The sequence below is a fragment of the Pinus tabuliformis genome, chromosome J (assembly GCF_031772625.1).
Source record: "Pinus tabuliformis cultivar Carrire ecotype Pingquan chromosome J, CPIR1, whole genome shotgun sequence".
Classification (NCBI taxonomy): domain Eukaryota; kingdom Viridiplantae; phylum Streptophyta; class Pinopsida; order Pinales; family Pinaceae; genus Pinus; species Pinus tabuliformis.
The window spans coordinates 959,837,324-959,864,393 of NC_142295.1; the positions used below are offsets into that span (position 1 = coordinate 959,837,324).

Genomic DNA, 27,070 nt, shown 5'->3' on the forward strand with positions numbered 1-27,070 from the left:
GTTTCTTTTCATTAGGGCACAGATTTCCTCTACTTATTTGCAGCGGAATATGAACAGAATTAAACACAATCACTCAATAATCAAGACACAAAAGCTTATAAGGAACCAACTGCGAAAACCCTTTGCTTGTTTGAGAATTTTATTGATAGAAGAATGAGCAATAGATCTCTTTCAATACAATATTGTCTTAGCAGAAAACACAATGGTTCTCCCTGCCCGAACTAGGCTTGAAACACATGCAAGTAGCCTGATCCTGTCTCCCTATTTCTATGTGCATAGGCTTCTCCTATTATTTAGGGAATTCTCCTTAAATCCTTGTGAAAATCCCTAGGGAAATTCCTCCTCAAATCTGCGCACAAGCTTCTCTTGCACACTCTTCCTCTCACAAGCTCACACACACAAACCTGTGCTCTCTATTTCCTTGTCTCACCAACTCGTGCTCACCGAACAATGATCAATTATGTGCCTTCATCCTCCTTATAAGCTTTTCGAATAGGCTAAATCTGGCAAGTTGTATTTTAGGAAGTCAACTTGTGATTGATGAGTTAACTGAGTCTAACTGACTCTTGTAACTCGTCTAGTCTCAATTTCTAGTTGAGACTCAATCACTTGTCCTTTTCCCAAATCTATCTCGCACTAGAAGACAACAATTGAGCCTTCCACTTTTGCTCATTAGACAAATTGCTTCATGAACTGTCCTAGCTTATAGGAATTCGTCCTAAATTTTAGGAACACGCACATGCTAAGGAAAACTACTTCTTGGTCTCTTTGACTAAGGCACAAGTCAAAGAAGCACCTTTCTCGCTACTATTTTCAACACTCCCTCTTAGCGAGGAAGGTGCTTCTGGAAGAACCTTGTCCACTTGGATCTGTCGCCAACACTACCATGTTCTTCGTTGTTGCAGTTGCTCCCTCTAAACTAGAAGACCTCCCTACTTTCTTCTACAGAACCTGATCAGAAGACCTGTTCTTTCCCACAATGCTTTGTAATTCAATCACTTCATTCATAAGTGCCATGTACCCTTTGTACCTCTATGGCCGCTTCTTCTGGCTGAAGGCGATAATGGGGGATCCAACTCTATCTTGATCTCCCTTAAACAAATCCTCTGCCCACTTGGCTTGAACTCTCCCTATACTAGGAATCTCTGACTAAGTGGCTGCCTCCAGTTGCCTTGGGCCATGGTCATCATCATCCTGTTGGTCGGCCCAACTGCCAACTAGCTTAGAGTCTAGACTCAAACTGGGAACCTAGCTAAGGCTCCATCTTGAGAGCTTTATCCTGCTCTCACTCAACCACCACATCTCTACTTTGAGAACTCCTTGCCTTGCTGCTCAAGGTTGCACCTATCTCTACCTGCAACTTGTAGTGATTCTTCACCCTCACACCTATTTGCTTCTTACATCTAGAAGCTAAGTGTTAGAGGTACACCTTACCTCTATTGAAGATGATATCATATCCCCTGTCCTCAAATGTAGCTATAGAAACAAGATTCTGTCTCAATCCTGGAACATAAAGAACATCTCTAAGATGAAGAGGATTACCTGACTCCCTCTGAAAACTGATAGTACCAACTCCTCTAGCTACATATTGACCATCATATCCTAGCTCAATCTGAAATTGCATGTCCTTCTCCTTCAAGTGGCTGAAACTCTTCTTGTTCCTAGTCATGTGGAAGGATGCTCCTGAATCAATATACCATATACTACTATCTGTTGAGCTTGCCATGCAAGCAATCAATGAGAAATCTTTCTTGAACTAGGCAGAAAATGCATCTACCTCCGTTGATGCAGCTACATGATCCTTACTAGACTCCTTCTTCAGCTTAGGACACTTAGTGGCATAGTGTCCAAACTCCTGGCAATGGAAGCACCTAATCTTGCTCAGATCCTTCTTCTTGCCCTTCTAACTAGACTCGACCTCTCCTTGGCCCTTCTTGCCATTGGCCTTGCTTGCCAGGGCAAGGTTCTCCTCGTCCAATGTCATAATTGATCTACCATCTCTAATCCCTCTCCAAATCTCTTCCTGAACGCAATCAATCCAAAACCTTTCCCAATTGGGAAAATTTTCTTTCCCATTAACAACATCCTGGAAGCCCTACGAAGACTTGTGAAGTCCAAGTAAAGCAAAACTCACAAGGTCATGATCAGATACAATCACACCCACACCACCCACTTCATCTCGTACCTGAGTGAACCTTGACAAATATGTGACGATGGGCTCATCCTTTGCTCACGCGGATACTCCTCAGCTTCTCCTTAAGAGCAAGCTTCCTCGTATCAATAGTACTCTGATATATTTTTTGATGGCATCAAACATCTCATATGTTGTCTTCTTCTCATGGATATGAGGTACTATATGATCTCTCACCCCTTCTAGAATAATCCTCCTTGCCTTGATATCATTCTTATTATTTTGGGCCAATTGTTGGGGATCTTGAGTTAGCGCTATCGCCTGCTTGATGAACTCTCCCACCCCATTATCTTCTAGCACTATCGTGATCCTCCCTTTTTGTGGAACGATGTTCGATGCCCCCTCTAAACAATGATTTTCTCCCAACCCTTGGTATGCCATCTTACTTCCCAGAGAGCTCTCCAACACCTGCCCACTAACAACCTTGTAATCCTTCACAAGAAGTTGTGCTTAGGGCTCAAATAATTTCGCCTCTTCTATTAGTCTTGTAGTCCTTCACAAGAAATGAACTTAGCGTTGAATAGACACCTAGCAGCCCTTCAATCTTCTCTTAAGCTGCCACCAAACAAATTTGTCCCAAACTGGAACTTCACCAACCTAGCAAACATCAACATGGAAGAATAAAATACTTTTTAGCAAACTTCTTCTACCCTTATCCTTCTCAGCCCTGTGCAATAATTTCTGTGAATTTCAGTACTGGTAAGGACTTGCTGATAGTCTACGTTAGCCATCCAATTCTGGCACAAATTACCTCAAAAAAGACTACGTTATTTATTCTCCAAAGCTCCTCCCTTCCTACATTAATTCTTGCCCTTCCTTAAACTATTGTTCCATCACTTTATAAGCACAGAGCAGAGCTAAACTAGGGCATGACCCCTGCTATAATAACACAAAAAACTAGACAGCCTATCCACAGAGAATAGCCCCCAAAACCATGCTCGAAAATAGCCCAAATCTGCTCTTCTTCCCCTCGGCTTGCTCCCTACCAAACTCGACCTTCCAACCAGTCACAGGAAAGACAACCAATCCCTTCTCACCTTCAGCTAGGCTCCAATGGTTTGTGGCCAACTGGGAAATGTCTTCTCCTTAAGATGTTGTTCTTGTGTTGAACTTAATTTTGTTCCACGCTATGATACCATGTAGAAAATCCACGAAAATCTGCAACTGCTATAATGAACAATCTTAAAGTTAGTTTATTTTCATAAGGACACAGATTTTCTCTACTTATTTGCAGCATAATAGAAACAGAAATAAACACATTCTATCAATAATCAAGACACAACATTCTAGGGAAACCCTTTGCTTGTTTGAGAATTTTATTGATAGAAGAATGAGCAATAGATCTCTTACAATACAATATTGTCTCAACAGAAAACACAATGGTTCTCCCTGCTTGAACTAGGATTGAAACACCTGCAAGTAGCTTGATCCCACCTCCCTATTTCTATGCACATAGGCTATTCCTATTATTTAGGGAATTATCCCTAAATCCTTGCGCAAATCCGAAGGGAAATTCCTCCTCAAATATGCGCACAAGCTTCTCTTGCACGCTCTTCCTCTCACAAGCTCACACACACAAACCTGTGCTCTATATTGCCTTGTCTCACCAATTCCTGCTCGCAAAACAATGACCAATTTTGTGCCTTCATCCTCCTTATAAGCTTTTCGAATAGGCTAAATCTGGCAAGTTGTATTTTAGGAAGTCAACGTGTGATTGATGAGTTAACTAAGTCTAACTGACTCTTGTAACTCATCTAATCTCAATTTAGAACTGAGACTCAATCACTCATCCTTTTCCCAAATCTAACTCGCACTAGAAGACAACAACTAAGCCTTCCACTTCTACGCATTAGACAAACTGCTTCATGACCTGTCCTAACTTAGAGGAATTTGTCCTAAATTTTAGGAACTCGTGCATGCTAGGGAAAATTGCTTCTTGGTCTCTTTGACTAAGGCACAAGTCAAAGAAGGACCTTTCTCGCTACTATTTTCAACACTTAAATCTACATTTTATGACACAACCGCAAATTATGGAGAGGAAGTATGATCAAAGAAAACTAGCAGAAAATCAAGGAACATGAACTTTTAAGTCACTTCAGTATTGTCTAGTTTTCTCAAAATAGCTTATGATCAAATAAACAGAGATAGAGTTGCAATGAACTAGGATCATGGGAATAAAATAAATTGATTGCACCAATTGAGATTTCCCATGCTTAATAGCATGGGGCATTGTTGCCGCCTTGCATGCACGCCTAAGTTAATGTGGGAAAAATCCCAAACCCCACTAGGTGTGGCATTGGTGGCAAAGCTCAGAGAAGGGGTTTTCACCTAATCTCGACTCTCTCCATTTAGGCTCTCTCTTAGCTAAAGCCAAGGGGGGTGGACCCTAAGGAAGATACTAAAGAAAGGCTTGTTAAACTAACAAGTTCTAAGAGATAATTATTGGATAAATTAGATCATCAACCATTCAATAACTTGAAGTATAACTTGAAGCAAATAGAAACTTAACAAGTACAAATGATCATAAGCATGTAATTGACATTAAAATGTAAATATATCCAAGTGACTCAACAATGTATCCTGCAAGGAAAATGTAAGTATACCAGTGCCAAAATATAATCTTGCAAGAAATGAAATATATGCTAGAATAAATAAGAGTACTTGCAATAATGGAAATATCTTCAAGATACAACAAGATCAAATGGAATGAAAAGCTGCAAGACAAACGATAGTGAACCAAAACCAAAGCTACAATATGATGGTACAATTTTGAAAGGAAAGCACTTAAATAAAATTGAGAGCTTGCAAATAAATATTGCTTGTACTTGACAAAAGGAAATATGCTCACATATAACAATGATATAGCATCAATAAAACTTTAAACTTGATCCAAATGAGCATAAGCAAAGTACAAGAGAGAAACTAAAGTACTTGCAAATGAAAGAGATGTAAGTGCTTCCAAAATCTATTGCATGTATTTGAGAAAGAGCTATATCATGAAATGTTCAATGAGATTCCAACTTCAAATGCATGCAAGATGAGTCATCCAAAATTGCAAGGTGTTTATGTGCTAAGGTGCTCTTGGTTCATTTTAGTTAATGCCTATTCTAGGGTGTTACTTCCCCTCAATTCCTTCAACTTCGTAAGGACTCGAGGTGGTTGCAAGAAGGCTAGGATGAGGAAGCAAATGCTTCATTAACAATACCCCCTAGTTCTTCAATACAAACCGCATGCCTTTGTTCCTACAAGGGACTTGGCCACAAGAGAACTGTGAAGTCATGTCTTTTACCTTTCCTCCAAACTCAAATCTTGGGAAATTGAATGATGGTTAGGGAAAACTTCCTAAAGGTCTATCAACCAAGTTTATGCTTGGTGGTTAATTTTAGAAAACGTAAAAGGTGTAATGGAGATGTAAATGATTAGAGGTGCCTTGCAAGTAGAGATAGTGCTCCCAAATGTGAGATGCTTCAAAATAACTCAAGTAAATATGTTGATTCACAATTAAGGCAATGAAGTACTTGCATGAACAATGGAAATGAAATTCAAATGGTGTCAAGAGATAGCTGAAAATTAGATGATAAAATCACCAAATTTACATCAATATGGAAACAATATTAGTACGTGAAAATGACCTTGCATGAAAACTATGAAACAGTCGCATGAGAGGACATATAAATCAGCAACTAAATAAATTATATCAGCTGCAAGAAATCAGATTTATAATGCTCAAATGAACAATGTAAAGTGAAAATTAGAATCATTAAACTAGCCCAAGTAAGAGTGTGAATTAGTAGACAAGCTAATGAGTGAAAGAAAGAGTTTTAAGCTACTTGCAAAAATGAGAAAAGTAACTTGAAGATGGAATGCAACCAAACACAATGCCTCCTACTAAATGAGGAGATTGGGATGCCAAGGGGATGATCCCAAAGCTCCCTCAAAGAAACTTTCGTTTTATTATTAAATATGAAGCCCTCTAGTAGAGAATGAGGAACTTAGGCCTTAAGGAGAGTTTACAAGTAGCTCCAAAGAGCAAATACTCTTTCTCAAGAGAGATCAATGAAACAAGGAAAGAAAGTACAATGCTTATTATGAAGGTACAATGAGAAGTTCCCCAATGGAGGAACTCACTTTCCTCAAAGAGATAAGATCTTGATAACTCGACTTTCTTGGTCTTCAAGAGAGAAACGTGTGCATGAGGAGAAGAGAAAGAAGTGTTTATGAGAGAAGAGCTTGATAGATGAGAAGGGCCCCAAAAGTATCTCTTTGATCTTCAAGTCTCAACCTACAAAACTCCTCCAAATGATATTTCGATCAGCATTTCAATCCTCCCTTAGGTCTGTGCAAGACATGAGGGAAAACAAGAAATAAGATCACAAATAATCACAAGTAATATACACTATAACACAATTGCATGCAACAAGAAAAGGAAAGGACTTCCTCTCCTGCGCAAGCACGGAAAGGCTAAGCCTTTCCTATGAGCTCTAAAAGCTAGATAGCATCAAGTAAAGTGCATAAAATTTATCAAAATAAACTTTCAAATTTGATGAGTTTTAGCGAAGTAAGGTTGGGAGACTCCCTTCTCAATCGTTGAATGAGCCCTTTGAAAGTTGCTTGGTATGGGTCCTTCCACCTTTTCTTCTTGAGAGTGGGTTCGTCCAACCAAAGACTTACCCCACGCTCAAACTTGTTCAAACAATGTTAGATTTCTACACACTTGAAAACTTACATAAATTAATCCAGTGAAAAGGCAAGTGAAGTTGACAATACATAAAACCAATGTATAAGAATTAAGCACAAATATTTGAAACAATTTTACCTCACAACCATGGAAGGAGAACACCACACCAAACCGAACCCCCAAAGTCCTTCTTTATTTGCATAAAAGAATTGAATACAAATTCCTGCAGAATTTTCTCCAGCACAATAGCTCGTCTAAGAATGATACAATAAGACCCCAAGGCTCATTTAAATAGGCAAATGGGAGCAAATCCCAATGAGAGAGCTCATCTCCAAGTGGCATAGTGGGCAATCCCAATGCAACCAACCAAGATCTTCATCATGAAATTCAAACTCCCCAAGATGATCTGTGCAATCCTTGATTGAGGAACTCGTTGGAGTGGAAGACGAACATGTGTATAGGTGAAGTGGAGTGGTAGGAGACCACTCTCCACCTCATCTCAAGTGAATCCAATCAAATCTCCACCAAACTCCTAACATGATTTTGAAACTCAATTTGCTTCCTAAAACAATGTGAGTTTCTAGAGAAACTCTTGGTTCCTCTAGAGAATTCGATTTCCAATTTGACCACGTGCATTTTCCTTGATTCTTGGTCTTAGGTGGAGTCCACATCATCCTTGATCTTCTCTTTAACTCTTCGTGAATTTCCACCTCATTTTTGAGCATCTTTGACTTGGAGAGAATCTTTATTTTCTCTCATTTATTTATTTTCTGGCTAATTTATTGCCACATTTTCCCATAGGCTTGGGAAAAGTGGGTTTTGAGGGGTAAAAACACATTTTATGACCCCCAAAGTGTGTCTTAGTAGTTGAGGTGTAGAGGTCTAATTTTGATTACTCATACCCCCTATAACTTCTCTAGACATCACTTATTACAACTAACATTAAAAATTTATTAAAAATCCTATCCTACAGGAAATTTTTAACAATTAAAAAATGACCCCTAGACCTAATCAAATTCCACAAAATTTTACAAGTGATCTACCATGGTAATATACATTGACTATAGACACTAGGACTCACCCAAGGCTCTACCATCAAGCTGCACTCTAGCTTTGGGGGTATATCTAGAAGAAAAAACTCAACTAGTTATTCAGTGTTAACAAAAGATGAATAATTAGATAAGTGAAAAAAACTCCCTAGAGTGAGCTCACTTGTTGGTAAAGTCCCAAGCTACCTAGGCTTGTTACATGGTTTCATTCATCATGCTAGCATCACATTTACAATATCCCCGCAAGGCTATGAAATCTTAGTACAAAATTGAAGAAATAGAGAAGAAAAGAGCTTAGAAGCCCTGATGAAATCTGGGACTCTGAATGATCTATAAGTGCAGGAATGCTCTGAAAAATCCTTGGACATGGAATCTTCAAGTGAAAACTTTAGTCGTCAACAAGGCATCTAGTTGGCAAGGAACCAATAGACCATTGAAGAAAAACAGACCCCTTACATTCAAGTTTTTTTCTCAAATTAGATCCCGTCTTACTGTAGAATGCAAGTGAACCAGAGTGTCCCACGAAAGGCATGCAACTTAGCAAACGACAGGTCAGTTTCTTTGGGTAGCCCTAGGAATAGGTACCAATAACTGTGTTGAATTGATCACTTTAAGACTTCTGGTGAAATGTGCCCTGGAGAGGGAGCTAAAGCAGATTCAGATATTTGTAGATTCTTCATTGGTGATAAATCGGATGATTGAAAAAGCCCAGACATCCAATGTGCATATCAAGCCTCTTGTAGAATAGCTAAAAGAGATTGCAACGTCCTTTGATCAAGTTTCGTTCTACTTCTGTATTCATGGAATTAAAAGAAGAAGCAGATCTCTTCCAAAGGAAGATCAAGGAGAAGCTTAAGGTTCAATGGTAATGGAGAAAATAAGGGATGGATTCCCTTTCTTTTATAACCAGTATCTAATTCATTATTTGTCTACCTATTGAATATGCTTTAGTTTTTTTTTCATGCGTTTAATTGCTTATTAAAAGTGTTGGGTCGGGGATACTAAGTGACAAATCTATAAGATCCTTTTTGTGGATGATGGTAGAACCGTCAGAATATAAATTATATGGACTACAATAGGATTGTACTTTGAACATTATGTTATGAAGATTGGTAATGTATAAACGTTGGGAGAAGTATGATTGTTGTTGATGAAAGGCTAGTCACTAAGCTTTGAATTTGTTTATTATTTTGTTTTAAACAGTGTGATATGTGTTGGAAAATGTAACTATGTTTGGTCTTTAACAATGTACTTGAGTCATTATGTAATGTACTTGTCAAAAGAATAAAGAAAAGAGTTTTTATTATTATTATTGTGACTTATTAAAGCATGGGTTTCGGGCTTGGGTCACCATGTTTTAAGTCAAAGTCCCCATTGTGGACTTCTAGGATTTATTCTGAGTCTATAGAGTTATTGTACATTTAAATAGACCCTTCTTGGGCTTTTGAATCATGTAAAAAGGTTAAGTATTGAGTCAAATATGAATTATGTAACCTCCACACCATGTCGCCCTAAGGGAATGTCAAGTCGGCCTAAGGACCCTATTCGACCCCACAAGAAGCCTATAAAAGGAAGCACATTGAATTCATTTGGAGCATCACTCTCTCATCAAGTTCAAATTCTCTTGTAGCTAGGAAGAAGTGTGAAAATCTCTTGTTGCTGGGCAGAAGTGTGAAGTTCTCTTGTAGCTAGGAAAGTCTATTGCCGGGAAGTTGAAGTGAGTGCAAGTTTGGGGAAGTATAAGGAGACAAAAAAAATCGAAATTTTGGTGTCTCTCTCTGTTTCGTGTCCTGGATTGGGAGATCGAAGTCTTTCAAGTTTCACAGTTGTCGGAAGCTACCAGTTGTCGTAAGTTGTTGCATAGTCGAAGTTACTAGGAAGAGGTTGAAATTCTAAGAGGCTGACTTGGTGTGGAGGAAAGGTTTGGTCTTGGTCTAGGGTGAAGAGTCTCAAAGCATATTATTGAAAGGAAGAATTATCTTAACTGGGTTTTCCCCTCGAGGGGGGTTTTGCCCTGGCATGTGCCTACATCTGGTGTCTATTGTTTTCTATGCTGCTGCTTTTGGTAATTGCTTGATGAACTAAAGAAAGAAGATATAAAGAATTGTAATAATAAGAAACATCACAAGTAATTATCAAGATCAAGAAAATCTTTACTGCCTTTCTGATTTTCCAACAATATTCAACTGAAAAGTGTAATTTCAATTCTCTCTATGAATAGAAATTGGAACTTTTTCCTTGGGAAAAAAAATAGATAAACAGAGAGTTTAAATTTATTTTGAAGAGATAAACATCCCAAATGTTTGGTATGGGGAGCCAGTGGAAGAATCCTTGATGAAGTGGGTTTGATAAAAGAGGAATTAAAATAGTTTACTAGTTTAGTTGAATCTAATGGGGTATTTGGTTAGCTAGCAACCAACAGATATTTGAAGACAAACATTGTCCTTACTTTCAAGTTTTTTTTCTCAAATTAGATTGTAGAAAATCCACGAAATTCTGTAACTGCTAATATGAACAATCTGAAACTAATTTCTTTTCATATAGACATAGAATTTCTCTACTTATTTTGCAACAGAATAGTAACAGAAATCAATACACAATCACACAATTCAACAACACAATTTTTCTAGGGAACCCAACTAGGAAAACCCTCTACTTGATTGAGAATCTTAATGAAGAAGAGTGAGCAATAAATCTCTTACAATACAATCTAGTTTCAATAGAGAATACAATGATTTCCCTGCTTGAACTAAGCTTGAAACAATCTACAAGACCCTTGATCTACTTGCCTTCTTGCCTTACCTGAATGAGCCCGAAATCCTTGTGCAAATCCTAGGAAATAAGTCCCTATTTCCTAGCACATGGGCTGCTCCTATTTCTTAGGAAGTAGCCGGAGCCCCTATTTCCTAGCGCATTCCCAAGGCAAGTCTTCCTTCTTCAACACCTACACAAGCTCCTCTTGCACATTCTTTTCCTCACAAGCTCACAAACTCGTGCTCAAGAATGAATACAATTGTGCCTTCACTCCTCCTCATAAAATGATTCGAATGGCTAAATATGGAAAATTATATTTTAGGAATTGATTTTGTGATTGAAGAACTAACTGAGTTGAACTAATTTATGCAACTTGTCTCATCTCAATTCTAGAACTTGAGATTCATTCACTTGTCCTTTTCCCAATCTAACTCACACTAGAAGACAAGAAACTCGGTCTTCCACTTTTGCACATTAGTTAACTGCTTCATAGCTCATCCTAACTTTTAGGAACTCATCCTAAATTATAGGAACCCGTCCTAATTTGTAGGAACTTATCCTAAATCTTAGGAATTCATCCTAACTTATAGGAAGTAGCTCCTAACTTATAGGAATTGATTCCTATCTTATAGGAATTCAAGCATGCTAAGGAAGAACTCGTTGAGGTCCCTTTGATTAAGGCACAAATCAAGGAACCTTTCTTGCTATTATTTTCAGCACTCCCTCTTAGCGAGGAAGGTGCTTCTAGAAGAACCTCGTCCACCTGGATCTGTCTCGAATACTACCATGTTCTCCGATATTATAGCTACCCCCACTAAACTAGAAGACTTCATGCTTTCTTCTGCGGAACCTACTTTGAAGACATGTTCTTTCCCACCATGTTCTGTTAGTCCATCACTTCAGTCATAAGTGCCATGTACCCTATGTACCTTTGTGGTTGCTTCTTCCAACTGAAAGTGATACTAGAAAATCCAACTCTATCATGATCTCCCGTAAACGAATCCTCTGCCCACTTGACCCAAGCTTTCCCTATAATAGGAGTCACACACTGAGTGGTTGCCTCCACTCGCCCTGGATTATGCTCCTCATCATCCTGCTGGTTAGCCAACTGTCGACTAGCTTAGACTCAAACTGATATACTGGCTGAGGCTCCATCTTGAGAGCTCTATCCTGCTCTCGCTCAACCACCACATCTCTACTCTGATCTCTCCCTGCCTTGCTACTCAAGGTTGTGCTTGTTTCTACTTGCAACTTGTAGAGATTCTTCACCCCCACACCTATCTGCTTCTTACATATGGACACAGTGTTGGAAGTACGCCTTACCTCTGTTGAAGATAATATCATATCCCTTGTCCTCAAGGGTAGCTACCTAAACAAGATTCTACCTCAATCCTGGAACATAGAGAACATCTCTAAGATGAAGAGGATTACTTGACTCCCTCTGAAAACTAACAGTACCAACTCCTCTAGCTGCATACTGGCCATCATCTCCTAGCTCAATCTGAACCTGCATGTCATTCTCCTCCAAGTGGCTGAAACTCTTCTTGTTCCCAGTCATTTGGAAGGATGCTCCTTGAACACATCTGGCAGGTACAGTGTGTTGAAAAGTGTAACTAGGTTCGGTCTTCATAATGACATGTGTAAATGTGATTTTATGTAATTGAGGAAAAGAAGAAAAATAAAATTATTATTGTAATGCTTGTCTCATGGGTTTCATGACCAAGGAATTTTATTTTTAGTAATGGCTCCCATTATGAGCCTTTAGGTTTTGTCATCTAGTCATTAAAAGTCAAATTGAGTCAATGTCGTGTATGAAGGACCCTTCTTGGACATATTACATTTTGTATGAATCATTAAAGTAAGTATGAAAGCCCTCCAAGGCAAGCACAAGACCTCTCCTTCAAGTCGGCTCAAGATGAAAGTAAGATAATCTCCAAAAGGCAAGTCGACCTTGTCTCCAAGTCATGTCGACTAATTAGCATAGGAAAACTACTATTTATAGGCAGCTTGACTATCATTCTACACACAAAATTCGATCTTGCATCTAAAGTACAACTAAAAGTGTGAAAAAGAGAAGTAGAAGCCTCTCATCCAGCGCAAGAAGAAGGAGAAGAATCTGAGTTGTTTAGGCACTGTTTTGGTTATGTTTTCCTCACACATAGGCTTTCCTCAATCGGCGAAGAAACTCAGAAGAAGATCTTTATCTCAGCATATATCACAGTCGAGGTCATACAGTTGAGTCTCCTAGTCAAGCGAAGAAGGAAGATACCTACAAACAGTTCGCACATGAGAATTGCAAGGGTATAAGATAAGCCAAGGTTGCAGATCTATGGATGAAACCAAAATTGCAGTAGTGCAAACAGTTTGACTTGCATTGACCATAGGAGAAGGAAAGAACAACAAGAAGGATTTCATCAAGGAAGGTTTGTGACTTGGTCTTGGAGTGGCAAAAAGGTTTAGGATCTTGGTCTTGGTATTCATCAATTGGAATCTCTATAAGAAGAATTTGTTCGGGTATTCCTCTCAAGAAGGAGAGGTTTTGGCCCTGGCTGATAGCCTATATTCTGTGTCTCTTATCTCTTTATGATCTATGCATTGATAGTTGTTTGATGAAGAATAGCTATAATACATAAGATAAAAGAAGACCCTAATCTAAAAGGTAAAAAGCATTCACAAGCAGTTATCTAAAGAAGAGAAATCATCTAATAGCTATACCCTAGATTTCTCAACATGGTATCGAAGCTAAGGTGACAAAGTCAAGGAAGGGCATCTTATCAAGGGACACTCAAGGATCAAATCTCGAGAAAGGCATCAAAGCGGAGATCATCTTAAAAGTCAACATCTACAAAGGAAGCATTATAACCCTAGATCGAAGAAGGAGTCTACAAATAAGTCTTGGGATCATCATCAAGAAAAGAAGGCCGAGTTGAAGAGATCTACGAATCAAGGTCCTTACCATTGAAGACATCATCAAGAAGTCATCATTGATCTTCATCAAAAAAGACTCAACCATCAAAGGATCCAAAGGGATCTCCCTCTTTGTGGGATCGAGGATCATTATTGAAGAAAACTATCTTCATCAAGGAGAACTGTATTCTTTATATCATCATCAACATCAAGGAAGCAGCAAGGAGAAGGGGCATCCTATCAAGTAAGTATATTTATGTCCATATCTGAATCTGTCAAAATTTATTTTTGCAAGGAAAGCAACAAATTGGTTGGGGCTTCAAACTATCTTGCATGGAAGAAAATGACAGATCTGAATCTCATTGAAAATGAGGTTATGGAACATGTCAAAGGATCTATCACTAAACCAAGAAAGGAATATGCTCAAGCTCTTGCAAAGTATATGAAAGGGGAAGTTAGGGCTCAAAGGATTCTTAAGAATCTATTAAGGATCCCCTCATCCCATATGTATCCAAACTCGAAACTTCAAAAGAAATCTATGACAAACTAGTAGAGTTGTATTCCGTAAACATTGTTGGAGAAGTCATCTCATTAAGGCAAGAACTATACAAGCTGAAGATGTCAAGGGAAGATGGAATAGCCTCACACTTTATGAGGATATCTGAAATCTAGGATCAACTACAAGATCTGGGAGAAGTCATGTCTAATAGAGAAATGACTACAGTGGTACTAAATGCACTACTGGAGGAGTGGGGTAACTTTACTTCAAGTATTTATGGTATAAAAGAAGCTACTCCATTCCAGGATCTATGTTCACTATGCAAGATTGAAGAATCTAGACTAAAGGCCAAATTTGATGTGGGAGCAAGTGAGCAAAATCAAGCTTATGCTACAATGACAAGCAGAAAGGGTGGAAAGTCTGGTTCTCCGAAAAAGAAAAGGGACATGGCTAAGATTCAATGCTATGGGAGTCAAGAATATGGACACTACAAAAGAGATTGTCCTAAGATCAAAACAGACAAAAACAAATGAAGAAGAGAAGAAGTTCATATCGCCAAAGAATTAGAGGAAGCTGGAAAGAAGAAGTCCAAGAAAGAGGAAGTAAGAAATCTCTATTACTGAGATAGTCTTCCTCACATAAGTTCTTTTCAAGTTCCTAAGTCTTTTGTTGAAAGATATGACTATTATGATTTACTAAGAAAATGATGATGCATCATGGCATCATAGAAGCATTGAAAGCAAGAGCTCGAGACATCATCATAGAGAAGCATGAAAAATGGTTGGAATCTATGGCAATCAATAATGAAGGATATTGCTCTTGGAAACCTCATTGAAAACATAAGTGGAACTTATGAAAACGAAAAAGGTCATTCAGGTCAAATCTCATCATACATCAGTCAAAAGGAAACATTTGCTAGATGGGGATACTCTAGATCCTCAAGATTCTCTGATGGAATCTTCATCGAAAGGTTCACCGATCAAGAGAGGAAGCAAGTGTTTCATCAAGAATTCCAAACTTGTGGAATTCATGGGATGATGGTGTGATGACATAAAATAAGTAGAGCAAGGGATTGAAGCTTTTTCAATCAAGGGAGCTGCTACAGGAAGTTTGGATGACCCAAAGGAAAAATGAGGTATGTATGCTTACATTCGATATTGTAGAGTCATGTCAATGGTTGCAAGTAACATGGATCAATGCTCTATCTTGAGAGCATAATCAAAAGGAAGGATCTCCTCCCTCAAAGGAATGCAGGAATGCATGGGTCACACATTCACTAGATGAAATCAACATAATATGTCCTCATATGAAGTATGAGGTGGTTGACATTAATTGAAGGAACTCTGATTGGAAGTTCCTGAGAAAGAAATGTGTGAATAAAGGAAGGAAGAGATCGTGGGATATGCAACCATGGAAAAAGGAAATCAACATCCATAAACCAAGAATATTTGACTAAGATATCTCCATGAAAGATATGAAGATTCTAATGGAATCTGGAAAAAGAAAGAGACCCTTGACATATATATATATATATATCTTTGGGAGATGTGTCAATATGTATGCAGGATGCTAATGCAAACTAGAAGATGTCATGATGAAAGACCATCACAAAGGTAATTTTGATTTATATGTTCATTTCTTATTTTTGAACAAATATCTGGATGGGCTTATGCAAGGCTGTCGAGGGAATATCTATGGATATATTCTACCATCGATGCCCATGTAGTAGGATGAAAGATCCTTATGGAAACATGGCATGAAGAAAGCAGCATGGCATGAAGGAAGACCAGATATGAACAAATGGATCACTTTCCGATGATGACATGACTGACTCATAGATGAAAGTGATGGATGGTCTGTGCTTTGTGAAGAAGTCCCAAACATGAAGACTCCTAGATAACGAAAAGAATTTCATGACATCGTGAGGAGGAGTTCTTCAAGCAACTGTTTGTCCCATCATATCCACCTGAGGAGCAGTTGTAGGTCCCTAATTAAGAGGGAGTCTGGAAACAAGTTTCTTACTTGGTAGAAACTTGGAAGCAAAATTCATAAGCCAAGAGGGAGCTTAGGTATATTCTTTCTGTAGGAATCAGTACATTCCTTATTGGAATAGATATGTCCTCCCTAATTAAGAGCAAGAAATAGACACATCATTCTTGTCTTCACTTGGGAAGACAAAATGAAGGATTGGGTAAGCATCTGGCATCAAATGCTCTTTGAGGATCTGTTACGGCATCCAAGATAACAATAGTCATAGAGGACCTGATATTCTTTGAGGATTGGAAATCCAAGTTAAGAATAGTTCTAGTGGAACACACCCTAAGAACTCGAGTGGGGTATGTTCCGAGAGAGACAATGATGAGGGTGTCTATACATCATTGGTCTCATCAGCATTGTGCTCAAATCTCGTGGAGAGATAGAGTTGTTAGTCAAGGCCTTGCTATGTGACAATGCTCGTTGATATGATGTTATACAGATTGGTTACCAATCCGACTCTTCTTATGAGAAATTCTTCAGATTGAGAATGATCAAGTACCTTTTTGAATACCTCCCTAGTTAAGAGGGAGTGTTGAAAGGTGTAACTAGGTTCGGTCTTCATAATGACATGTGTAATTGTGATTTTATGTAATTGATGAAAAGAAGAAAAATAAAATTATTATTGTAATGCTTGTTTCATGGGTTTCATGAGCAAGGAATTTTATTTTTAGTAATGGCTCCCATTGTGAGCCTTTAGGTTTTGTCATCTAGTCATAAAAAGTCAAATTGAGTCAATGTCATGTATGAAGGACCCTTCTTGGGCATATTACATTTTGTATAAGTCATTAAGTATGAAAGCCCTCCAAGACAAGCACAAGACCTCTCCTTCAAGTCGACTCAAGATAAAAGTAAGATAATCTCCAAAAGGCGTGTCAGCGTTGTCTCCAATTCATGTCGGCTAATTAGCATGGGAAAACTACTATTTATAGGTAGCTCGACTTTCATTCTACACACAGAATTCGGTCTTGCATCTTAAGTACAACAGAAAGTGCGAAAAAGAGAAGTTGAAGCCTCTCATCCAGCGCTAGAAGAAGGAAGAATCTAAGTTGTTTAGGCACTGTTTTGGTTACATTTTCATCACACGTGTGGCATATATTAAAGGTTCTGCAGTAGCGTTTCCTAAGTCAGCGAAGAAGCTCAGAAGAAGATCTTTATCTCACATATTTTTGTTGGAAATACTGAGAGGGGGTTGAATAAGTATTTCTTTTCAATTGGTACTTTTACCAGTTAGATCACTTATATTTAGAACACAAAATGAACAATAAGAATAAATGTTTTCATTAATTTCTTCTTTACAATAAATCAAGTACAATATATGTAGGGCTCCAACCCTAGATGAAGACACCAATCTTCAATCTCCCAGGCTCCAACCTATATTTGCCAAGCACCAACTTGGCCTTCCAAGGCTCCAACCTTGGGAATTTTGAGGCACCAACCTCAAGGGCTCCAACCTTATATCTGGTTCAGGCTTCGACCTAGTTTCTTGAGGACTTCGATCCTCTAGGGCTCCAACCCTATCCTCCAAGGCACCAACCTTGTCTTTCCGAGGCTCCAACCTCTTGGGCTCCAACCCTTACTTTACTTTGTCAAGATGTATTTGGTTATACTTCACAGCTCTGAATGCCTTCTTCAACAAGCCTTGTCAATCTTCAGCTATGCCTTCCCTTAGTCTCCAAGTCACGTCATCAATGACAACCTTGTCTTCTTAGAAGCTACCACCACTACTCTTCATGTCACCCAAACAAAATCTCTAAGGTTACCTCATGATGGCTTCAATGCATCATGGTCTTCAATGATCTCCACAAATCTTCAATATGTTGCCTCACAAAGTTCTCCAGCTCTACCCTATTATGATCTCAAGAGAAGACTTCAACAAGCTTTATTTGTCCAATCCCAATAAATCAACACTTCGACCATGACAACTTCGACCACAATAGCTTCAACCACGATAGCTTCAACCTACGACAACTATGGCAACTTTGACCACGGTAGCTTCAACCACGGCAACTACAAAAACTTCAACTATGGCAGCTGCGACAGCGTCGAGCAAGGCAACTACGGTAGCTACAACAGCTTCGACCATGGCAACTACGACAACTTCAACCATAGAAACTACAACAACTTCAACTACGGCAGCTGCAACCATGGCAACTACAACAACTTCGACCACGACAACTACAACAACTTCTCTGCTCTTAGCTCGAACCTGGGGGAGACTATTTAACCCAAGAATAATTCCACAAACTTGTCTTCCTTTCTTTTCTACGATGTGACTGCTTCTCTACCTCTTGTCTTAACTCCACTGAAAAATATGAGCTTGAGTGGACGAATTTAGGTTTATATTTATAGTGGTTTTTCCATATTCTGAAAGGACACGTCTCTTTTCCAAGGGTTATGAGCCTATTCAAGTCGGCTTGGACAGTTTGACAATTTTTGACATGTTGATTTCAAAAATTGATTTCTCTTCAACGGTAAGGAATGTGGGGGCATGTGATAGCTCATTAGAAAGAGGAAAAAAATCTCTACAATCTTATGCCAATCCCATCCTTAAATAGGGTCATTTTACCACCAATAAAATTATTTTTGTGAGACTATCATTATTATTTTATTTATGGCAGCCATTAGGATTTAGTTTAGGCATCCAATGTTTAGGGCTCCTTCTTTATAGAATTAGGTCATCAAGCTGATTAGGATTAGGGCTTCTTTAAAGGTATCATGGACATCAACAAGATTAGGGTGCCTTTTCAATATGTATTCATGGGCATCTTCATTTAAGGCTTCATCATCAATGATCTAAGGCTTTTCATGGACATTAGGGCAAGGGCTTCTTCATTAGGATTAGGGCTTCATACACATAGGCTTCCATTCATGTATCTTAAGGGCATCATAAGTATTAGGACTTGCATCAATGTGTTAGGGCTAAGGCATCTTCTAGAGTATTATGGGCATTTAGATCATGCATCACCAATCTAGGGCATAAATGTACTTAGGGTTTTGTCATGTAGTTAGGGCAACATCATGAAAGGGTTTAAGGCATGTATCACAAGAATATTTGCCATCTCCAACAATGCCATATTGACATCAATGACAACCTTGACCAACAGTCTCCCCCTTTGTCATTGATGGCAATATTCTTTCCCTTCCAACATTTTCTCCCCCTTTGACATCAATGGAAAACAGGGTGCCCAAGTACTCCCCCTATTAAGCTGCTTCTCTTCATCATATTTTCTTCATCAATAATAGTTCTTCATAGGTATATTACTCCCCCTGTCATGATGCTCTTCCTTCTGGCAATGAGGTCCATGATAGATGTGTCTACATGTGATGAACCAACTCCCCCTATCTGCATAAACTCCTCTACCTCAAGAAAGATTACTTGCTTAGTGATCAAATGGAAGAAATCTTCAACAATAGTCCATCGGATGAGTAAGGGATCATGTTCTTCAATGGAGTTGCTCCCAAGAGATGATCTATCAAAGGATGATTGTCCATGAGTGACTCATCAAGGATTTCATAGGGCCCTTTCACGGATATCTTCTGCAAGAATGATCCCAAGCTCCCCCTAACTATATGCATGGTCTCCCTTTTGGCAGAGTCTCATCATCAAACACTTGGGATATCACATCTTGATGTCTTCATCAAATCAACAACATGTGTTGTTGGCTAGAGTGTCCAAGAGACTTTTGGATCCAATTTGCTTATTTCTCCATATTTGTGTAACTTTCTTTTCTGGCTTGGTTGTCATGATTCTAGCTTGTGTAGGGACCCAATTCAAGTTACAATCACGTGCCATATGTCCAATGTTATGGCAATTGAAGCACTCCATCTTGTTTATGAATGAGTAATCATGACTTCTTGCAAAATTGCTTCTAGGAGATTGACGGGGACCATTATATTTGTCTTTGTGATATGCCCTACAATCTTTTGCCATGTGCCCAAAGTTTGTACAAGAATAGCAATAACCAAGAAATATACTTTGGTACCTCAGAGATGAAGATTTCCTTGATGTACTTCTGAAGTATTTTTTCCTCGAGATTCTTTGATGATATTCATTGCCTTTTGTATTCTTGACACCATCTAGAAATCTCCTTTGAGTAGGATTTCTTCCATAGTTGTCTTGACTCTTCTCCTTGCCTTTGCTGGAACTGGGAGCATCAACATTTCTTTCTGGCTTCCTCACATCCTTAATGTTTGAAGCATTATCATTCTTGCTTGAGGATTCACCTGCATAGCCAAGACCTAATTTATCAAGGGGAGACCTTTGATGACTTAGGATGTCATCTAGGGTTTGAGAACTTTTCAAGTTCTTATTCAGCAAGTCAACTTCCTTTTTAAGAAAGACAATTTCTTCCTTCATTTTCTTGCATTCTTCATCCCTCTTTGATAGAATGATCTCCATTTCTTCCTTCATCTTGGTTGCTTCACATGATTGGGCCTTAAGAGAAGTGATTTCTAATCTTAACTTGGTGATGTCATCATCCTTTTCTTCCAGTTGGCACATCATGGTGTTTCTCTCCTTTTCTGCTTCATCAACTTGTCCTTCTATGAATGCTAAAGCTTCCATCACCTTCTCAGCTCCTTGTGCTTGATTCCTTGCTTCTTCTAGTTGAGATCTAAGAGAGGAGACCTCTTCCTTGTATTGACCAATCTCTGCTTCAAGTTTGTTCAAGTTCTTAAGTCTTTGTTCAAGGCGGCTTGACAAAGTTTCTTCCCTTTTCTTTGCCTTATCCAATTGATTTGTTATGGATATGACTTCTTCATGATGCTTACTTTTGTTTTGATGAAATTCCTCCTTAATTTTGGTGAGCTCCTAATCTCTTTCTTGTACTTGAAGCTTGAAAAGGTCAACTTCCTTCCTTGTCTTGTCCTGGTCACCATCTTGCGCTTTCTTCTTAAGTTCCTCATTTTCCTTTTTCAAACTGTTAATCTCTTTCATGGCAGCTATAAGTTTAGCTAGGAGATCTTCTTCAAAGTCTTCTTTGCTTTCTTCTTCTTCTAGGTATTCTTTGGCCTTGATGTCATCATTCTTATTTTCAGCTTCCTTGATGGGTTCTAGATTTCCTTCTTGCTTTCCATCATCTTCTTGACTAGAGGTCATGGTCAATTCTCCTTTTGAGTGAAGGTCATGAAGTTTGTCCCATATATCTTTTGCTGACGAACATTTTTCCAAATTGGCCTTTATAGAATTTGGTAGCCCATTCAAAATTGCCTTCATTGCTCTTGTATTGTACTCCTTGGATTCACCGTCCATCGTGCTATCAGTAATCACTGATTCCCATACTCCAACGCCTTGAGCCATTAAGAAATTTCTCATTCTTACCTTCCATACATCAAAGTTTTCATTGAACACTGGAACTTTCTCAATTTGATTGTCTTCAGTTTTCATGGTTGAGGAAGAGACATCTTTAGGAGGATTGGAGGCTTTCTTCCTTGGCTTTGCCATTTGTGTTCTAAGGATCAACCTTCAAGTTGTTAGGCTTTGAGTGAAGGTATTGGCTCTGATACCAATTGTTGGAAATACTGAGAGGGGGCGTGAATCAATATTTCTTTTCAATTGTTACTTTTACTAGTTAGATCACTTATATTTAGAACACAAAATGAACAATAAGAATAAATGTTTTTATTAATTTCTTCTTTACAATAAATCAAGTACAATATATGTAGGGCTCCAACCCTAGATGAAGAAACGGATCTTCAATCTCCCAGACTCCAACCTATATTTGCCAAGCACCAACTTGGACTTCCAAGGCTCCAACCCTATCCTCCAAGGCACCAACCTTGTCTTTTCGAGGCTCCAACCTCTTGGTCTCCAACTCTTACTTTACTTCGCCAAGATGTATTTGGTTATACTTCACAGCTCCCAATGTCTTCTTCAACAAGCCTTGTCAATCTTCAGCTATGCCTTCCCTTAGTCTCCACGTCATGTCATCAATGACAACCTTGTCTTTTTAGAAGCTATTGCCACTACTCTTCATGTCACCCAAACAAAATCTCCAAGGCTACCTCATGATAGCTTCAATGCATCATGGTCTTCAATGATCTCCACAAATCTTCAATATGTTGCTTCACAAAGTTCTCCAACTCTACCCTATTTTGTTCTTAAGAGAAGACTTCCACAAGCTCTATTTGTCCAATCCCAATAAATCAACACTTCGACCACAACAACTATGACAACTTTGACCACGATAGCTTCAACCATGGAAACTATGGCAGCTTCGACCACAATAGCTTCAACCTACGGCAACTACGGCAGTTTCAACCACGGTAGCGTCAACCATGGCAACTACGGCTACGGCATGTTGATTTGGGGTAGCATCAGAGGTGCTCTAGCCAAGAAAATTGGTGGAGAGGCTAAAGCACATGAGATCTCCAATACCCAAAAATGGTTTGGGCAGATTCTAAACAGTTTGGGAGATATTAAGATAATTAATATTTTTAATGGAGTCCCTAAGTCTAAACTTAGGGAAAATAAAATATTAATGTCAATTAATATAAAACTGTGTTAAAAGGGTCCAAAAGTCATGGATCAAGCCAGAGTTAATCTTAGCTGTTGATTAGGGACTTAATCTCAATCGTTGAATTTTCAACGAGAAAAGTATAAAAGGAGGCTTGAGGGTCACTTGGAGGATACACCGAGTTGATCAAGATTTCGATTTTCTGAGGCAGGGTTTGCTGAGGAAGTCGAAAGAGTGATCAGAGTTGCAGCTAAGGGGCAACGAATACAGAAACAGAGAGGCAGAGATAGTACCAAGAGGATCAGCGCAGAAGTCGGGAGAGAGACACGGAGAGTCAGCCAAAGGTTCATGCAAAGCCAGCTAGGGCTGATGCAAAGGCAGCTAGGAGTTGTGCAGTGCCTCAGAGAGCCAGCGTGGGTGACGCAAAGGCTCTAAGGGTTGACGCAGTGCCTCCAGAGGCTGACGCAGGGTGAGCTAGGGTGACACTGGGCAAACGTTGGGCTAGAAAGGGCTGACGCAGTCCCTAGAGGCTAACGTTGGGGTTTTCATGGGGCAGATTGGAGTTGGGAGCTGTCGGAGTGTTTATCCGGGGTTTCAGCCAAAGTATATGCTTCCGAGTAGAGAGGTACTACTGCCAAGATTATTCTCTGTTGGGTGAGCCAGTTTTAGCACCCAGATTGTATTCAGACACTGCATAATAATAAAACCCTCAAATAGTTGCACCGGTTTTCCCGCATTGGGTTTTTCCGGGGACATTAGCCCAAAAACAACGGTGTCACTTGTGTGCTTGTTTTGTTTCCTTCAGTTGATGATATGTAATGTGTTGAGCATGTACTTTGTATTTATTTTCAGTATTTACATGGTAAATAACTTGTTAATTAATCAGAACAAGTAGGCAGAAATAAATCAGAGAAGCACATGAAGGGTTTCTAACAGCTAGACTTAGAAATTCCAACATGGTATCAAAGCGTGGTTGCAAATCACAGGAGAACTGAGAACATCAGCCTAGCAGAGCAGCAGCAGCAGAAAACAGTTGTCCCGAGTGACAAAAGTTGTTCCTAGTAGAGAAGCAGCAAGGAAGGGGTGACGCAGTGCCTGCATCATCAAGTTTGAGCCGGGAAGAGGATCAACGCAGTGGCAGAGGGGAGCAAACTCGACCTACGCAGTGCCCGGTCATCTTTCTCAGTGAGGAAGGATTGACGCCTGTGGCCAGGTGGTGCGAATTTTGATAGTGTCGGGATTGCGCAGAGCCTAGAGCTCTAACCTTTAGTTTGTTGGGGCTTAGGAGGTTGTGGGTAAGTTGCAGAGTGAAGCTGGTGGGGTACTGTAGTCAGAACAGTACCTAACACGGCAAGCCCAAGGAGGGAGTTGTTACCGAGGGTTTCTAGCCAAGTAATCCGAATCAGTGGTGCAGCGGCACTAAGGATCGGAGTGGGGGCATCTCGACATTGGCAGAAGGGTTTCTAGGAGGGAAATCAAGGCTCGGAGCGAGTCACACCGAGAACTTCCAGAAGGGTAGTAGAGGAGCAACGAGATGGTAGTGAACGGGATAAAATACCAGGACACACTGGACAGAGCCTCAAACTTCGTAGTCTGGAAGGCCAGAATCTTATCCGTTCTAGACAGAACTGTCTCAAGCAATTCGCCTTGAGGTCAATAGCAGTCCCAGTTGACTTGGCTGATAATGATAAGTACGAGGATGCAATGGCGACAACTAAGAGCATCATTTTAGAGAAGAATCTTCAGTGAAAATCACATAGAGACAATTTTTGTCGACGCGTTTCGAACCAACCAGTGTGGTTCATCGTCAGGACAAGTTGAATGAGCAGATCTTGCTATGCAATATAAATAGATCGGGCAGAATATCCAGGTAACGGCTACATTTGACCAGGGAACGGCTAGTTAGACCAAAATATTTAATTATTTTTTTTTTTTTTTAAATTAGTTAATTCGGTTATTATTAACGTAAATAGACAATTTTATAAATATATATTAAAATCAGTGAGTTAATAAACTATCAAATAATCAAGTAATTAAAAATAAATATAAGTTAATTATATTTCAAATAAAATATCATATGAAGGGAGATTTAAATCTTAAAATAAATTAATTATAAATCAACGAGGTTATATAAATACTATTTAGTTGTAAAAGTTGAAAATAGAATAGTTAATTCTTAAACAAACAAACAAAAAAAATTAAGTTTCATAATCAAAGTCAAAGAATAACCAGATAAAAATATTTACTTAATAGTTTATTAAGGGTTAAAAAAAATAAATAAATAAATAATAAAAATAAAAATAAATAAATAAATATTAATTTTAATATAAGAAACAAAGAGCTTGCCCAAAAAAAAAATAATAATAATAATATATATATATATATGAAAATAAATAAATAAAAATTAAAAAAAAAAAATTATTCATTTTAATTTAAGAATCAGAGAAGTTGAAAAATAAATAAATAAATAAATAAGTAAAAATAATAATAAATTAAAAAAATACTAATAATAATAATAATAAAAATAAAAATAAAGTAAAAATGTTAATTCTAATTAAGAGCTTGTAAAAATATATATATATTTTTAAATCTAAGGAATAAAAATAAAATAAAATAAATAAGTATATTAAATATAAATTTAAGAATCAAAGAGCTTGAAAAAAAAAAAAAAAAAACAACTCCAGGGAGAAAACAACTAGGAGGAGATGGCTGGGACCCATTTATTTACTTATTTTTTTATTTTTATTTTTTTATTTTTTATTTATTTTTTTTAACCCTTAATAAACTATTAAGTATATATTTTTATCTGGTTATTCTTTGACTTTGATTATGAAACTTAATTTTTTTTTAATTTTATTTTTTTTTAAGAATTAACTATTCTATTTTCAACTTTTACAACTAAATAGTATTTATATAACCTTGTTGATTTATAATTAATTTATTTTAAGATTTAAATCTCCCTTCATATGATATTTTATTTGAAATATAATTAACTTATATTTATTTTTAATTACTCGATTATTTTATAGTTTATTAACTCACTGATTTTAATATATATTTATAAAATTGTCTATTTACGTTAATAATAACCGAATTAACTAATTTAAATAAAAATAAATAAATAATTAAATATTTTGGTCTAACTAGCCGTTCCCTGGTCAAATGTAGCCGTTACCTGGATATTCTGCCCGATCTATTTATATTGCATAGCAAGATCTGCTCATTCAACTTGTCCTGACGATGAACCACACTGGTTGGTTCGAAACGCGTCGACAAAAATTGTCTCTATGTGATTTTCACTGAAGATTCTTCTCTAAATTGATATGGATCACAGAAGTCTAAATTCAATAAGAGCATCATCCTTGACAGGGTCAAGGACCATGTAGTACCACACATTGCCGAGAAGAATACGGCAAATGAGATGTGGGAGGCCCTAAAGAAGTTGTATCAGCATACTTCCGTGCAGAGGAAGATGCTACTAGAAAATCAGTTGCGGTCATACCAGATGCAGAAGGGAGAACAGATCAACCCCTTCCTTGGTCGATTGAAAGAGATCTGGGATCAAATGACTTCCATAGGAGCCACACCGGATCAAGAATTGATGGTGAGAACAACCCTGAACGCAGTCTCAGAAGACTGGGAGGTGTTTGTCTAGAGCATACTGGGCAGGGCGACCCTTCCAGGTTGGGAGGAAATGTGGGCAACTCTTCGCCAAAAAGAGATCAGAAGGCTAAGAAAGGCAGGAAGTAGTGGCAAGGGGATCAGAATCAAGAAGGGGGAAGAGGAGGATGCTCCCTTAGCATTTAAGGGAAAGTAGAGAAATGGAAGAAGAAGGACCTCTCCAAGGTCAAATGCTTCAACTGTGGGGAACTGGGTCACTATGCGAGCCAGTGTCCAAGGAAGAAGAGCAAGGGAGAGGCTTCCAAGACCAAGGTTGTGCCAGCAAGGGCGGAGAAGGAATTAGACACAGATGATGACTGTGCCATGAGTGCTCACACGCCACTTGAGCGGAAGTGGGGAGACATCGAGCTATAGTCAGACGGACTATAGGCAATGAGGGGCAGAATCCTCAAGGTGCCCAACCTCTTGGATTATACCTTGTTTCGGGAGCCCCGAAGAAGAGTAGCGGTGTTGGCGGATGTCAGTAGAGACGAATGAGGATGGAACGACAGAGGGAGATACAGTGCAGGATTCCCGGGACAACGCAAGACTAGCAGGCTACAACAGTGCGAGAGGCACAGGAGTGTTGCACCAATGCAGGATGGCACAGAGAGGTGTGCAATGGTGCGAGATGCAGGAAGTTGTTGCAGCAGCGTAGAGGTCAGAGAGGGAACACTTGTCAGCGACAGAGGGAGTTTCAGCTTCGTGGGTGTCTCTACCCTGACGGAGATGTCAGAGTTTGGGAGATTAGTTACTTACTTCTCAGTAGCTGAGTTGCAGTGCAGCAATTAGCAGTGGCAGTGCTATGGGCAGCACGATGCAGCATGATGAGAGGGGTTG

The 27,070-nt window shown here is 38.7% G+C and overlaps 1 protein-coding gene across 3 annotated transcripts in view; it reads right to left on the reverse strand.

The window, feature by feature from the left end:
• PPT1 (polyprenyltransferase 1) overlaps positions 1 to 27,070 on the reverse strand; it is a 212,124-nt gene that overhangs the window by 133,462 nt on the left and 51,592 nt on the right. The window lies entirely within an intron of this gene.